Source organism: Rhyacophila brunnea, unplaced genomic scaffold (assembly GCF_057557595.1).
Source record: "Rhyacophila brunnea isolate RB1 unplaced genomic scaffold, BYU_Rbru_1.0 scaffold_15, whole genome shotgun sequence".
NCBI classification, from domain to species: domain Eukaryota; kingdom Metazoa; phylum Arthropoda; class Insecta; order Trichoptera; family Rhyacophilidae; genus Rhyacophila; species Rhyacophila brunnea.
Window position 1 is genome coordinate 24,394,912 of NW_028232806.1, and position 14,053 is coordinate 24,408,964.

The following is a 14,053-nucleotide window of genomic DNA, read 5'->3' on the forward strand; positions in this document are numbered from 1 at the left end:
ATATTTTTGGCGGTGACAACTTAGGCCTACCGCGCATCCTATCGTACGGTCAACAATCGAGGAGTTGTAACCATCGTATTGCAATGCAACCCCGCGCATGGACGATCGAGCGAACGGCCGAATTGAAAATCTGTGTTCAGACACAAAATTTTACACCGATTCGAATGATTTTTTAAGGTTCGTATCATTGAACCTGAATTGAACGAATCAAATGGCACGTTGGATTCGTTTGATTTGGGACCGTTTGGTAGAATGTCCACGGAAACGCTTTTCTGACGACTAATTTGTGTTGCCAGTACTTAAAATTAATTCATAACATATTAGTCTCTAAAACAGAAACACATTTATTGAAACGTCAAACTTGTTATGAAATTCTAACCTCCTATCGTCGTCTACAATAATACAAATTTAACAAACTGTCGTATTCAGCCATTTTAAACGTACAAAATTTAAAGAATGCTTCATGAATATGTAGTCATTTAGTTAATTTATAAGATTTATAGGTATGACAAAGTTTTAAAAAATTACTTTTGACTAAAGCTTTTCATAATTGACCACTTGTTTGATTGTTTTCATGTTGACAGTATGATATTGTGACTTAGATGACAATCAAACATATTACATTGATAAAATTCGTTAGGTAATATGAAGATCATTCCGGGTTGATTTAACACAGTTTGTAGTTTAGAACCTCCGTTACAAAATATAATAATTATAGTAATTATATTAAGTCGAACTCTTTGCATAGAAAATATGGCTGGATTTTGAGATAATACGACCAAAAGCGGCGTCTTGTTCGCGTATGGTTACTTATGATTGATTGGTGTTGATTATTAATTTATAATATACATACTCATATGGTCCGAGAACGGTTTGATTTCCAATGATACACTGAACCAAACGTCATATCTCAAACCATTTCCGGTCTACTTTCCACTCATACAATTTGTACGTATATTGTCTATGGTTTAGTTTGATTTGTTTGATTCAGGTTGAAAGATAGAAACCTATAAATACTGAATAATGCTTATCAACACTTTGACAGATTGCCATTAGTCTATGGATCGTCCGAATCGGTTTGACGTTTCATGTCAAACCATTTCTGATGGTCCGAGAACGGTTTGATTTTCCATGATACACTGAACCAAACGTCAAATCTCAAACCATTTTCGGTCTACTTTCTACTCATACAATTTGTACGTATTTGTCTATGGTATAGTTTGATTTGTTTGATTCAGGTTGAAAGATACGAACTTATTAGAAAGCCGGTTAGCCGGTACCAGTGTTGCCATCTTTTCAAAGTGGAATTATAGTACAGTCTCCAAAATTATATATAGTATTTAGGAAAAAATATAGTAGGTACGCGTTGTCATCTCGTTACCCTACTTTGAAAAGGTTCTAACTGACATTTTGGCCTAAAATGACTTTTTAGTGTGAAAAGGTTCAATTAGCCATATTCTATCATATACGTTCATTTCAGAGTAATCTATTGTCAAACATGGGAATTAGCAGTATTCTGGAGTTATATCAAAAGTAGAGTCCTTTGCAATTGTGCAACAGTTTTCTTCATCACTCAATTTAGTCACATTAGAAAGGCTAATTACGCTACAATACTACAATATAGAATTTTTATATTAAGGTGGTCGGGGTAAGTGTGACATATAATTCAATGAGATGAATTTCAACGTGGTTCATGATGAATAGGTGTGTTTTAAACAGTTGAAAACTTTACCGTAGGATCTACAAAAGCATTACTTATTTAGCATTACTATAATACGACATTTTAATATTTTTTGATCCCTAGTCAGTTTGTTACACTTACCCCAATATTGGGGTAAGTGTAACTAAATTCATCTTTATTCCAAAAGTACTTCAAAACCATAATGTATTATATGCAAAGAAAGGTAATATTAAATTTCATTTAATGGATATTGAGTCTTGAGTTAAATCTACAGTATAGAATTTCAACAAAATGGACTAAAACATTTTTTTGGGGTAAGTGTGTCATACTAATGTATGAAGCGCTAGTGATGCCCCGAAAGAAAAACGCCGTATTTTTTATTAATAATTAACGTAGGTAGTTGACGGAAATCCGATGACACTAACAAGTTTACTTTTTGAAGGATCATGGGAAAAAGTTGTTATGTCAAGTTGACAGTCAACATTATATATCCATTGTGGACAATCCTTTAAATTCAGGTTGATGATTGTACTGTTTAATAAGACAAGTTATAGTATCAATTGATTACAAAAGGATCGTAAACTTTTTTTCAAACATATTCTACGGCTTGCGGGTTTTAGCATGGAACATGCGTTTGTCTTGACCACCCGGCCGGATTAGTTACGAAAAAATCGCACAGGCAGCGGTAACGAAAACAAAAAATAAAGTCACGAAAGTAGCGCAGCGCGGGCTGGGGTGACTTCAGTCGGCCGCGAACGGCGCTTTGGGAATAACGTGTGACCCGCGCCCCGCAATTTATTTTATGTTCCTTCGAATTTGGACAACTAGCATTCGGAGAATCAGTGGGCAAAGCATGTTCCATGTTACCATCATCTTTAAATAATAACTTATTTTTTTTAATAAAACCTATAAACCAATTGTGTCCGGGTACTTCGTTTTTAAATGGTGTGTTAATATTATTTTCTTTAATATACTGTCCAATTAATTGGAAGACTACTTTTTTGTGAGACATGCTTTTCCAACGTATGCAAATTTTCTGCAAAAGATGTTTCAATCTCTTTGGGTAATATTGTACTTCTGCTAAAACTGTCTTCTCTTCTTTCGTAAACATGATTATACACATCTATATGACATAAATCCTGTTTTTTTACACATTTAATTGTTTTTTTTAATTTTTCTTGGTCGTAAGCTCCTGTATCTGTCTTTCGTTTATATTTACATGTGGAAAAAATGCACATTATTTATTATCGCATTTTAGATAAGCACTTATTTTAAAAACTTGTGTATTAAATTGAAACACATGCACTCTTCCGAGTACCTACCTACTTAGCTAACATAAAACTATAACAATAAAATTATAAACATTTTATTTCAATTGCGAACATTTTTTCGATCGATATAAATTATGCGTCGTGTCACATCACTAGTTAAAATAATGACTATGCGAATTCATAGAAAATATATGGGGGAAGTGTGAAACAACACAACGGCACACTTACCCCACGCGTTTACTTTCGTGGGGAAAGTGTGTCTACTCGATTAAAGCTTTAAAATGCTTATCAATAAGTAAAACGATAACAACACGCGAAGCAGGGTATCAAAACACATTTTCTTGAGGTAGTCCACGATTATTCTTGGATCCCAAATCGGTGGTTTTGTAGGTTTAGTCTTGCGGGTGGATATGGCTTTTAACATATGACGTACTACTATGTTACTGCTGATGTCTTTACTGATCATAGGTTTGCAAAAGGTAGCTATGGCTGACTTATGTACAAGAATAGTGTTATATGAAAGACCTTCCTTATTGTATAAGTGACCCAGGTATCTAGCCACTTCAATCGGCTCAGGGGTATTATAGCTTATCGTGTTGGCCATGCACCATGTCTTCCTTTGTCCCATGCAGGTTTATAAGTCTTCAAAGTGGATGGTCGCCAGCCGGAAGTGAGAAGTGATCTGTCCTCTACCGACCAGCTTGAAACTAACTCTGCCCACCCAAAATTATCCATAACTGGAGTGATAGGTCCCGGACTTGTGGAGCTGGATGGTTTGTCACCGTGTCCACTAGAAATGCCTCCAAGTGCGGGATTGGGTAGGGGGGTTCCAGTGATCTCTGCTGTAGATCTGCGCTCCAAAACCACTTCTTCCACCATGGGGCCACTAGTAAATATTTTCCCCTTGTCGTGTTCAGGTGTGCCTGCCAATACTTGTGGAATTAGATTTAGTGGCGGGAATATCCAGGCTAGTTTGAAGTCCCATTGTCGACTGAAGGCATCGTGGAACAGTGCAAGGGCATCGTTCGGATTTCGTGAGACATACGTTGCGACAACATGGGCTGTGTTGGACGCGAACAGGTCTACGTCTGGGAGTCCCCATCTTTGAAATAGGGGAGCTGTAGCCGCCATAACTGAGTGCCATTCTGGGATAATTTTGATGCGTGAGAGATGGTCTGCCACGCAGTTGTATTTACCTGGAAGGTATTGTGCAGTCAATGATATACTAGCCTGGCTGGCGATTTCCAGAATCTGTCGGCAAAGACTTAGTAGGGTTGCGGACTTTGTGCCCCCTTCGTTGTTGATGTAGGCCACCACTGTTTTGTTGTCGGTTTGTAGGAGTAATTCTGATCCCCTGAGCGTTTGCTCCCGGAGTTGTATGGCTGACAGTACTGCATACAGCTATTTTCGGTTGGAGTGCCACGTGGATTGGCTTTGTGTCCAGGTACCTGATAGGTGGTACTCGTCTAACTGCGCTCCCCAGCCTGAATCGGCTGCGTCTGTGGTTAAGAAGTGATTGTAGGTTGCCCTGTGAATCTTTCCTGAGGAGCCCACCGCTCGAATCCACCACACGATGTCCTCTCGAGCTTGTGGTGAAATCGATGTTGTTTAGTGAGGATGGCTCCTTGATAATTGAGCGCCCGTACGCTGTAGACGTCGGCAATGCGACCTCCCCTGTGGAGTGACGAAGGTTGCAAAGTTGAGCCGCCCGAGGAGGCGTTGGGCCTGCCTGAGCGAACAACTGCCTTTTTGGACCTGCAATTGCAGGTGTTGACAAAGTGATGTGCACTTCTCTGTTGATAGATATTTCCGATTGTTGTGAGTATCCCACGTGATACCCAAGAACTCCCGCTGTTGGCTTGGAATCAGACAAGATTTTTTCTTGTTGATTATCCAGCCCAGTGCCTGCATGAAATCTATCATAAAAGTCAGTTGCGACAGAAGAATCTCTCTGGACTGATTTGCCATCAGAAAGTCGTCTAAGTAAGTGACGATTCTCATACCTTTTCCCCGGAGGTGTTCGGCCACCCAGTTTGTTAATGAAGCAAACAGTCTTGGTGCTGCCGACAGTCCGAACGGGAGGCATGTGAATTGAAGGAGTTCTCCTTGGTAAACTAGCCGAAAAAATCGGCGATGTTGTATAGCTATAGGTACATGTAGGTACGCTTGGCTTAAGTCTATTTTTATTAACCAGTCTTCCCTTTGCAGGAATGTTGGGACCTTGAAATGGTGGAACAGTTTGAACGGCCTTGGTTGTAAAAAACCGTTTATGCGTTTTAGGTTGAAGACGGGTCGTTGACTGCCGTCTTGCTTCCTTACTAGGAACAGGGTCGAGAGGAAGCTCGGAGACGGTTCTGCCGATTCCAATACTCCTGATTTCTTCAGTTCCGCGATTTGTGAAGTGATCTCCGGCGATTGTCGCGTTTGGAAATCCTTCTAGAATTGTACGGAAGGCATTATTAGAGGGGGATTTCTTTATAAACGGAATACGGGTCCCCGTTATTATTTTTAATAATGGTGGTGGTGCACCCTTGGCCTGACAGATTTCCTGAAAATGCTGGAGGCGTCCCCCTTTGAACGTGGTGAGTGAGACCCAGTCACCTGCGTCTAGGGTAAGTGCCCCTCGCACCACTTCGGTTATCTCAGGGAAAACCTCGGTTGGATGGGCGTGGGCCTCTCGGCAAGCCACCCCTAACCTGGCTGATATCCTCCTCGTATATCTCTGCCTCCAAAAGGTGTCCTTGTGTCCACCTGATGAAGTGCTAGGTTGACTCTCCCTGCCCTGGTCAACCACTTTGGTGGTCTGATCGAAGACCTTGTCACGACCCCCACCTCTTTCTAGGAAAACCGCTATTTTATCTTTGTTGAAGATATGTTCGGCGCTAGGTGGGATCTTGTTAAGAGCCTCTCGCGTAAAGGTGTCTTTTATTACGGAGAGGATTTTCTTCCGCCTCGTCTGAACCAACTCTGCCCGTTTTCCACAAAGGATTCGGGTGACGTCCTCAGACACTTTGTTGAGTACTGACGAGGTCCCGAACTCATTTACGACCGTCTCAAAAAGAGCCGTACCAATGGTGTGGTCGCTGACAGAGTCGACCACTCGCTGTAACGCGTCCCGAATACTCTTTTTGAGCGAGCATCGCATTTTGGAGGCCGGCGATCGTACGCTCCATTAGATGTATGGTTTGCGATGAACGATCGTAGGGGCGTAATTCATTCATTTTGGGTTTCAGCATAGCGAACCCCCGCCCAATTATCTGTGTCGAAAAGTTGGAGTCTGGTAAGTTCCGCTACCCGAGCTTTGTCTGGCGTCGGAAAAGCAGGCTCCTGTACTACGACACTAAATACAGGCAACTGAATCCAGTTTTCCGCTGTTTCAGGCCTTGCGGGCGGCCGTAAAAAACTTACCGGAGAGTCGATGTTTACCGTCGGCCTCTGCGGAGTAGGTACCACTGCAGGCCAACCCTGTTGGGTCAAGATTGAAAAAATCTGAGATACCTTGTTATCCAGTGATGATGACTGATGCTCTCAGTTCACCTACTGGATCGTCCAACAGTAATTCCGACTCATTCGAGTCGGTCTCCATCGCCAGTCCCTACGCGACGTTGCTGTCTTCATTTCGCTTCATGTTAATGCACAAATTTCACAATTTAACTGTACTTTCGTTAGACAAAAAATTTTCCGCTTGTAACAAAGGAAAAACAATCAACTATTGAATGAGCAGAGACAAAAGACGCTTCCAATAGAAGCGTCAGTCCTGCCAGCCTGCTAAACAAGATGAGCAACCAGAGAGATAAATAATCGAGAAGGAAAGGGGGTAAAAAGGTTCTGTGCTGGCCAGAAGAACACAAGGCAAAAATACGATCAACATCTCAAGGGACTTCAGAGTCAATAATGTGCAGATTTCGTGTTTTAAAAAATAGTTTAGTAACAGCTACCATCTCACTCGTCGACTTCAAAATGTCGTCTGGAGAATAATCCATGTAGTCACCTCAAAAAACATGGTATCGACACCATTTCTGATTATTTTTATAAATCGGTGACTTTGCTATCACCTTTCCATAGATGGCATCATCCAATTTGTAGTAGATACTGAGATATCTTAGTAGCTACACTTACCCCGACTCACCTTATTTTTTTCAATGACAGAAATACATTTTAATGTTAATGCAATAATGATTAAAGATGAGGCTTTGCAAAATACTAAAAACTGAGATAGTGAATGACCAAAAATATTCGAAATGGCATCTTCCTCCATTTGTAGGGGTAAGATCCCAAGGACAGAAATAAAATAACGCCAGTGTGCAAGATAACATAAAATAGTAAAATGTGATGCCAAACATAGTGTATTGACATGACATGACATGACAATGACACTGAACTTAACCATGAATCAAATCTTTATGCTGAGAATATTTTGAGTAAATGTGTAAATAAAGTACCACCAAAAAAATGGGTACTTCCCTCGTTTTATAGGCGTATTTTTTTAATTAAGAATTTAACAGGACCAACGCCAAGCATGCGTTTTCCGGTACTAATGACTGATCCTAAAAATGGTTACTGCACCAACATGTAGCGATGGATGAATAAATTATTTGAGCTTTGGTGTCTTCTCCCATTAGGCATATTCCCCCGACTTACCTTGTTATCTTAAATTTTTTTTTTTAAATAAGAAAATGCTTATCTTTCAAAATATACACATAAATCATTGAAATTGTTGTATTTATTTCGCTAAGTGTTTTTCATCTCTCCTGAACATTTTTGTTTTTGCATATAGATCCTTTTTATAGGGACGCCTTCAATTCTCTACAATGATCCGAATATATTCTTGAATCTTGAGAATTAAAAACGTGGAAAAATCACAAGCTGTAGATGCAATTTGACTCCATCAAATGTATAATAAATACTTACAAATTAATTTTTAAAAAATTTCCAATCCTATCTACATTTTTGTCAGTTTCTTCAAAAATGTAAAATCGGGGGACACTATAGGTCCCTACATTAACATTAGTGAACTCTGCCATTCTTGGTGGTGTTGGCTTGTGTGTCTCTGATAATTAATTATCTTAGGAATCGAGGGCATTCGTTATTTGTTCTCCCACGGTGCAGAACTAACCTGCCATTAGTAAGGCAATAACCATGTTTAATGAAATCGCATCGGATATTGATATACTCCACTTACGTGAGGGTGAATTTTGGTGGACGTTGTTTTATAAGTTTTTAAGATAGGGTCTATCAAAGTTCACTCTGTGTGCTTCCACCTACTTTTATTTTAATTCTTTTCTTATTTTATTACTTATTGTATTATTAACTCACACTTCTATTAACACTTATTTTATGTCATGTCGTGAACGCTTTGAATTTATAATTTGTTATGTTCATTATATGTAAAATAAATAAATTTGTTTTCATTAACTTTCAGTTAGTTTCTTAAATGCGGCCTTCCGACATGTACTACACCATGCATGTAAAATTGAACAGTTTCACCTGAAATGCCCTCAATACATACCGTGGTGTGTTTTCAGAACTGGGAAATGAAAGATTTAAAGTAGGTATAATTTATATTCTTAGTGTACCAAATCTATTGTTTTATTTTATATATCCTGTTTAATATTCATTTCTAACAATTGTGATATTATTCGGGACTTCCCTTAAGTTTTATATTGTGGTGCAACTGCCCACGCCCCAAAGGCAGTGTCGGGAACCCTTGATGTACACTGTACAGCAGTGTTTGCCAACCTTATTTGTGCCGTGACCCCACTTCAACGCTTAAAAAATCTCCATGCCCCCTCTCCCTATCAAAATTTCACAGTTAACTAACAAATTCTGAAAAAAAATGAATTCTTTCAAATACTATTTTTTAAATTTAACTTTCGTAAGTAAGTACCTATGTATATTATATTAGATGTAAAACTCAGAAGAAAATGAGTGCGATCCTTGAGATTGATCTGAGCTGCAAAGAGTTTTTATGTGAAGTACTAATTTGGTCGATTTTAATCTTAAATCTCCACAGTTTGTGATATCAATTTTTTTTTTCAATAACAAATCATTTACATCACTAAAGCGCCACATTCCACTAAATATTATAATGGGAATGGCAACAGTAATTTTCTCAAAAAGTCACGGTGCAATATCAAAAAAATATTTTCGTAAATGCGTTTTTTTTAACAAAAAATGTACCAAATATTAATGACTTGCACATTGCCCCCCAAAACATTCAAATTGCCCCCCGGTGGGGCGTACGCCCCACGTTGGGAAACACTTGTTACATAATACATTTACACGTTGCTGTAGAGTGTATAGCAATATCATCTAAAAAAGATCAATACAATTACCTATTGTGTCCAGATGAATATGTCTCACCTTCAGTCAGTAGCTCTGTTTTATTCAGTTTCATGTAACTAAAAATGTTATCTATAATGTATCTCAGTGTGTATAAAGGGTACTTGTGACATTCAGCTACATCACACCAAGCGCGCAAACAATGGGCAGGTTTTCGGATCCGGATCACCCCCAAGGAAGGAAAAAAATAAAAAATATTTACGTGAATCGAATGTAACTTTTTCTTCGTCAGGACCTCATGACTGAGGATCGTGGTCGACCTTTCCTCTGGGTATTCTACAACACTCAAAGAAATGATGCAATCATCTAAATCTAACGCATCCAATGTTTGCTATATGAGTCTGAACCCGTAGTTATAACTGCAAGCCAGGTGTTCACTGCTAGACTCAAAGTGCGGAGAGTCTGGGTATAAGGAATGTACAAGAGGAAAGTGCGGAGGGGAGTTTGTCGTAGTTTAGTTTAGTCGTAGAGTAGTTTGTCGAGAAGCTATACATAGTAGACAGGTTTGAATCAAATCAATACCAACATATTACTAAAATTGCTTCGACAAATTACAAAATTCCTTATTGCAGATGAAATTCCTTTTAACTTTATACCATAAGTAACGGTCAAATACAATATTAACACAACATTGTGAATGTACTAAAATTTAGTAGATATGCAAGTTTTCATTGAAGTAAAAAAATATACATGGGGTCCACGCACAACGTAAGTTAACCTTCTTTGCTATGAGTGCAGAGATGGCAAGTAGTTATAAAGGAATTTTGGTAAAGCACATAAAACGTAAATGTAAAATTTGTCAATTTTTATTCTACAAGTTCCATCGATTCATAACCTAGAAACAAAATCGTATTATGATAACTAAAATATGATATAAATATTCTTGATTGAAATTAATCCAAATATCATGCGAATGGTCATTCCGTATCTTGTGGTTGGACCTGAATCATTATGTAGTCATTTTTAAATTTCATTTCTTGTTAAAAAGGTCAACCGATGATTAAGCATCTTGAGTATCTTGTGGTCTCTCATATCGTCGCCGTAGATGTCAAGGAAGCCAAGCCACAAATTTGGCGAAAATGAGTAAAGTACACAAAAGCATTTTAAAATCATCAAAGATGCAGTGGTCAATGGATTTAACCCACAAAACTCTTTTGACTACATTTTTTGTACATTTCAATATTCAGTGGTCAAGAGATATAACACACACAACTTCTAAGATACTAATTTTTTTAGTTATTTGTACAAAATAATAAAAAGATAACACCACAAAGTATATTCTATCTTGAAAGTTTCACCGTTATATCTTTAAAAACAAAAAAGTTCTATAAAAAAATGTTACCTTTTTTGTCACACAAAATCTTTGAGTGCCTGTTTCTCAACAATATGATTTTGTGGACTGGCTCTCTTGACATCTACGTCGACGATATGCAAAGCTGCAACGTCAATAGTATACACAGATAAAATCTCATGAATGAATGCAAGTATTTCAGCACTTGACTGAATCACAGAAACATATTATGTATCATGATATAAATTATCTCTATTTTCAGAATACATTTAGTTGCATAAATTGTACTACATATCAATTCATTCAATTGACAAGAAAATTCATTATTAAGTAATGTGTTTCAAATGAAAAAAAATATCGTTTCAAGTCTGCCTTATGACAATTCGTGATGAATTTTGGTCTCACATTAATTTTATTGATGTGATTTTACGCTACTGCGGCTGAAGAAGTTTTACTTTGTTCATCAGCTTTGCTGAAAATAATATATTCACATGACATGTATCAGTTGACTTCAACTTATCAGCAATAATCACTTTGTGAAAATGTTGCCAAGATAAGATAATTTTTTTTATTACAATATAAATAACAATTTGTATCTGTATAGATATGAGAATATAGTAGGTGTATGTATGTATTATCTTAAATATATTATCTAAATAGCCTATCTACTATATTTTATATTGCACTTTCGATTAATCATTATAATATAATATATATATATTATATTTAAGTATAAACCAAGAGTAACTTTTGTTTTGACAATTGAAACATAGAACTTGGAATGATATTGTGCAAGGTTTTAATAAATAGTTCTTTCAAACATTCGGCGTAAAGTGCTATAAATAATATGATATACTATCATAAATTGTCCGGTGTTCGAATTTAGAACTAAGCTCATCACAGTATAACAAGTATTACATTGTGTGTCAAATGTTAGTATGTGGCGCCCTCACTCAGTGGACAACTTATACTGATCTATAAAAATATTTTTTACATTTTGCTATGGATTGGATCACATTTAAATAGACAGTAATATAGCATTTATTTAACAATATAACTGGATATATATATATAAGTACGTAACGTCATATTGGAAGTATAATATGGTATATTATATTTCAGTAGAACCTCGATATAATGTAGGTACTTCAGATAATGGACAAAATATCCGGTTTAAATCCAAGTGTCACTGCTTGTAAATAATGTTCTGCGCATGATAACGTCACTTCACAATGGGTGTGTCTGGATATATCATCAGAAGATAAATAGGATTTTGTTTGTTTTTATATAACTTTCGGCTTTAACAGACACCCCCACACCTGCATTAGTTCGTTATATCGAGGTTCTATTGTAGTTGAAAAAATTGAATTTAAGATTTTTTTGAAAACGCACAGGATTCCGAGTGTTCTTTTAAAAACACAGGTGGTATATAATTTTTGGTTATATGGCATCAGAGTTATCTTATCAATATTGTGACAATTATTTTTTTTGGACATGGGTTAATACGTATGCAACTGAGATTCGGAGATATGAAAAGGTTAAGAAACCGGGAATTTTTAGTTGAAAATAGTGCAGTATTTTATGGGAAAAGTTTTGGCATACGGAAAATATTTAAATCGTGTACATAATGGACAATTACAATGCGATGATAACTCAAGAAGCCTCTTAATTCAAATTCAGTGAATTATATTTTAATTAATACAGTCAAACTCGGCTATTACGATCACGGACATAGTGAGAACTCGGATGTAATGAGGAAACATTCGTTGACATTTTAGTTTATGATTTTCTCCATACATTTATTCACTTTTATAACGAGCTACTTAAACCGAGGAAAAATATCATCAAAATTTTTCTTAAAACTGTTAATGTGTCGATCGTTAATAAACATTTTCGAGCCTAAGCAATAAAATCCGAACGTAGACCGATGCCGCCGGGATAGGATTACGTTTATGACACTAGTTAAGTGTGTGTACCTAATTGGTGTTTACGCCAACAACATTGAAAAAGTATACACGCATATGATTGAAATTTCATGTAAAAAATCTAAGCTGAAGTGAGTAGGTACCTACCAGCGTTAATTACAATAAACAACTTCCTTTGTAGTTAAAGAATGCCATGCTTGTTTCGGGGATTTTTACGATGGTTTTCAGATTTTTTATGTTCTATGCTGAAATACTCTATGACAACATCTTCTTGGCTACGTGTTAAAACTGTGAACTAACATGCGCCTCCCATTTTTAACCGCACTTCCATTATAAACTAACAAGCTCCTCCCATTTAGTCGACAACAGCGACTTCCTTCACGTAGCCAAGATGTTGTCGTACAATAGAATGTGGCGCGAAAATGTTATATAGCGGTATAACGAGTAATGCCAATAATGAGAAAATTTAGTCGGTCCCATCTTCCTCGTAATAACCAAGTTCGACTGTACATATATAATATTATGCAAACAGAAATAATAATGTAGGCCTTAAGCTTTATATACCTACATAATTTAATTATTATTCTAAGGTATTTAATTTAAATATAAACCAATTGCACATGCCTCTTATGCAATACCTATTATCCCTATCATAATTATACAATACAGTACTCTCTCAGTAATCTGCCACCCCAAAAACTAGACAAGTGTCCAATTAGTGAAAGCGGCGGATTATAGTGCATACATACAAAATATGGTAAAAATTAAAACAGGTATTTCGTAAAAATAGTTTTTTTGAGAAATCTGTACTAGCAAATTACGGTTTTATTTATAATCAAAATCAAGTTTACTAAATTATACATATTTATAAACTAAGTTTATTAAGGGGGTACGTGCGCCTCGTAGGTCAAAATGGAGTTTTTATGCTATTTTCAAAGCATGATCCTGGACATTCCTTAAACGTTGTAGATAATCTATTTATATAATTTTAAAGCCTTATTATCCTTTATATTTATTTTAAACATTTCATTACCTAACCGGAAAAAAAAATATTTTTTTAAAAACGGTACATGTTCAAACACGCGCGTTACCATGATCTTACTCCCTACTTCATTTATCGTTTGTCAATTTATGGCTACGGACATTTCTCAGTGGTTAAGCTACAACATACGGATGTTGTAGCTTAACCACTGAGAAATGCCAATAGAAATGGCGTATTTCAAAAAAATACTACCTTATTCTTAGGTCAATAATTATTATAAAGCAATCATTTGAATGGTCAAAGACATAGCAGTAGCTTTAGAATTATCTTCAAATGTGTTAATCATGCCAATTTTTTGAATAATAAAATGCCTAATTCTTGTCAAATTTGGGATCACAAAGATTATTAAATATAATTTTTTATCGTAAATATGTCACTATATAATGTTAACATTAATTTTACTAATGGTTTTGTAAATGCGTTTAAAAATTAATAAATCTAAAAAATTTTAACACCAAACACACACATAAATATGACTATATTCTAAAACATTAGAGCGAG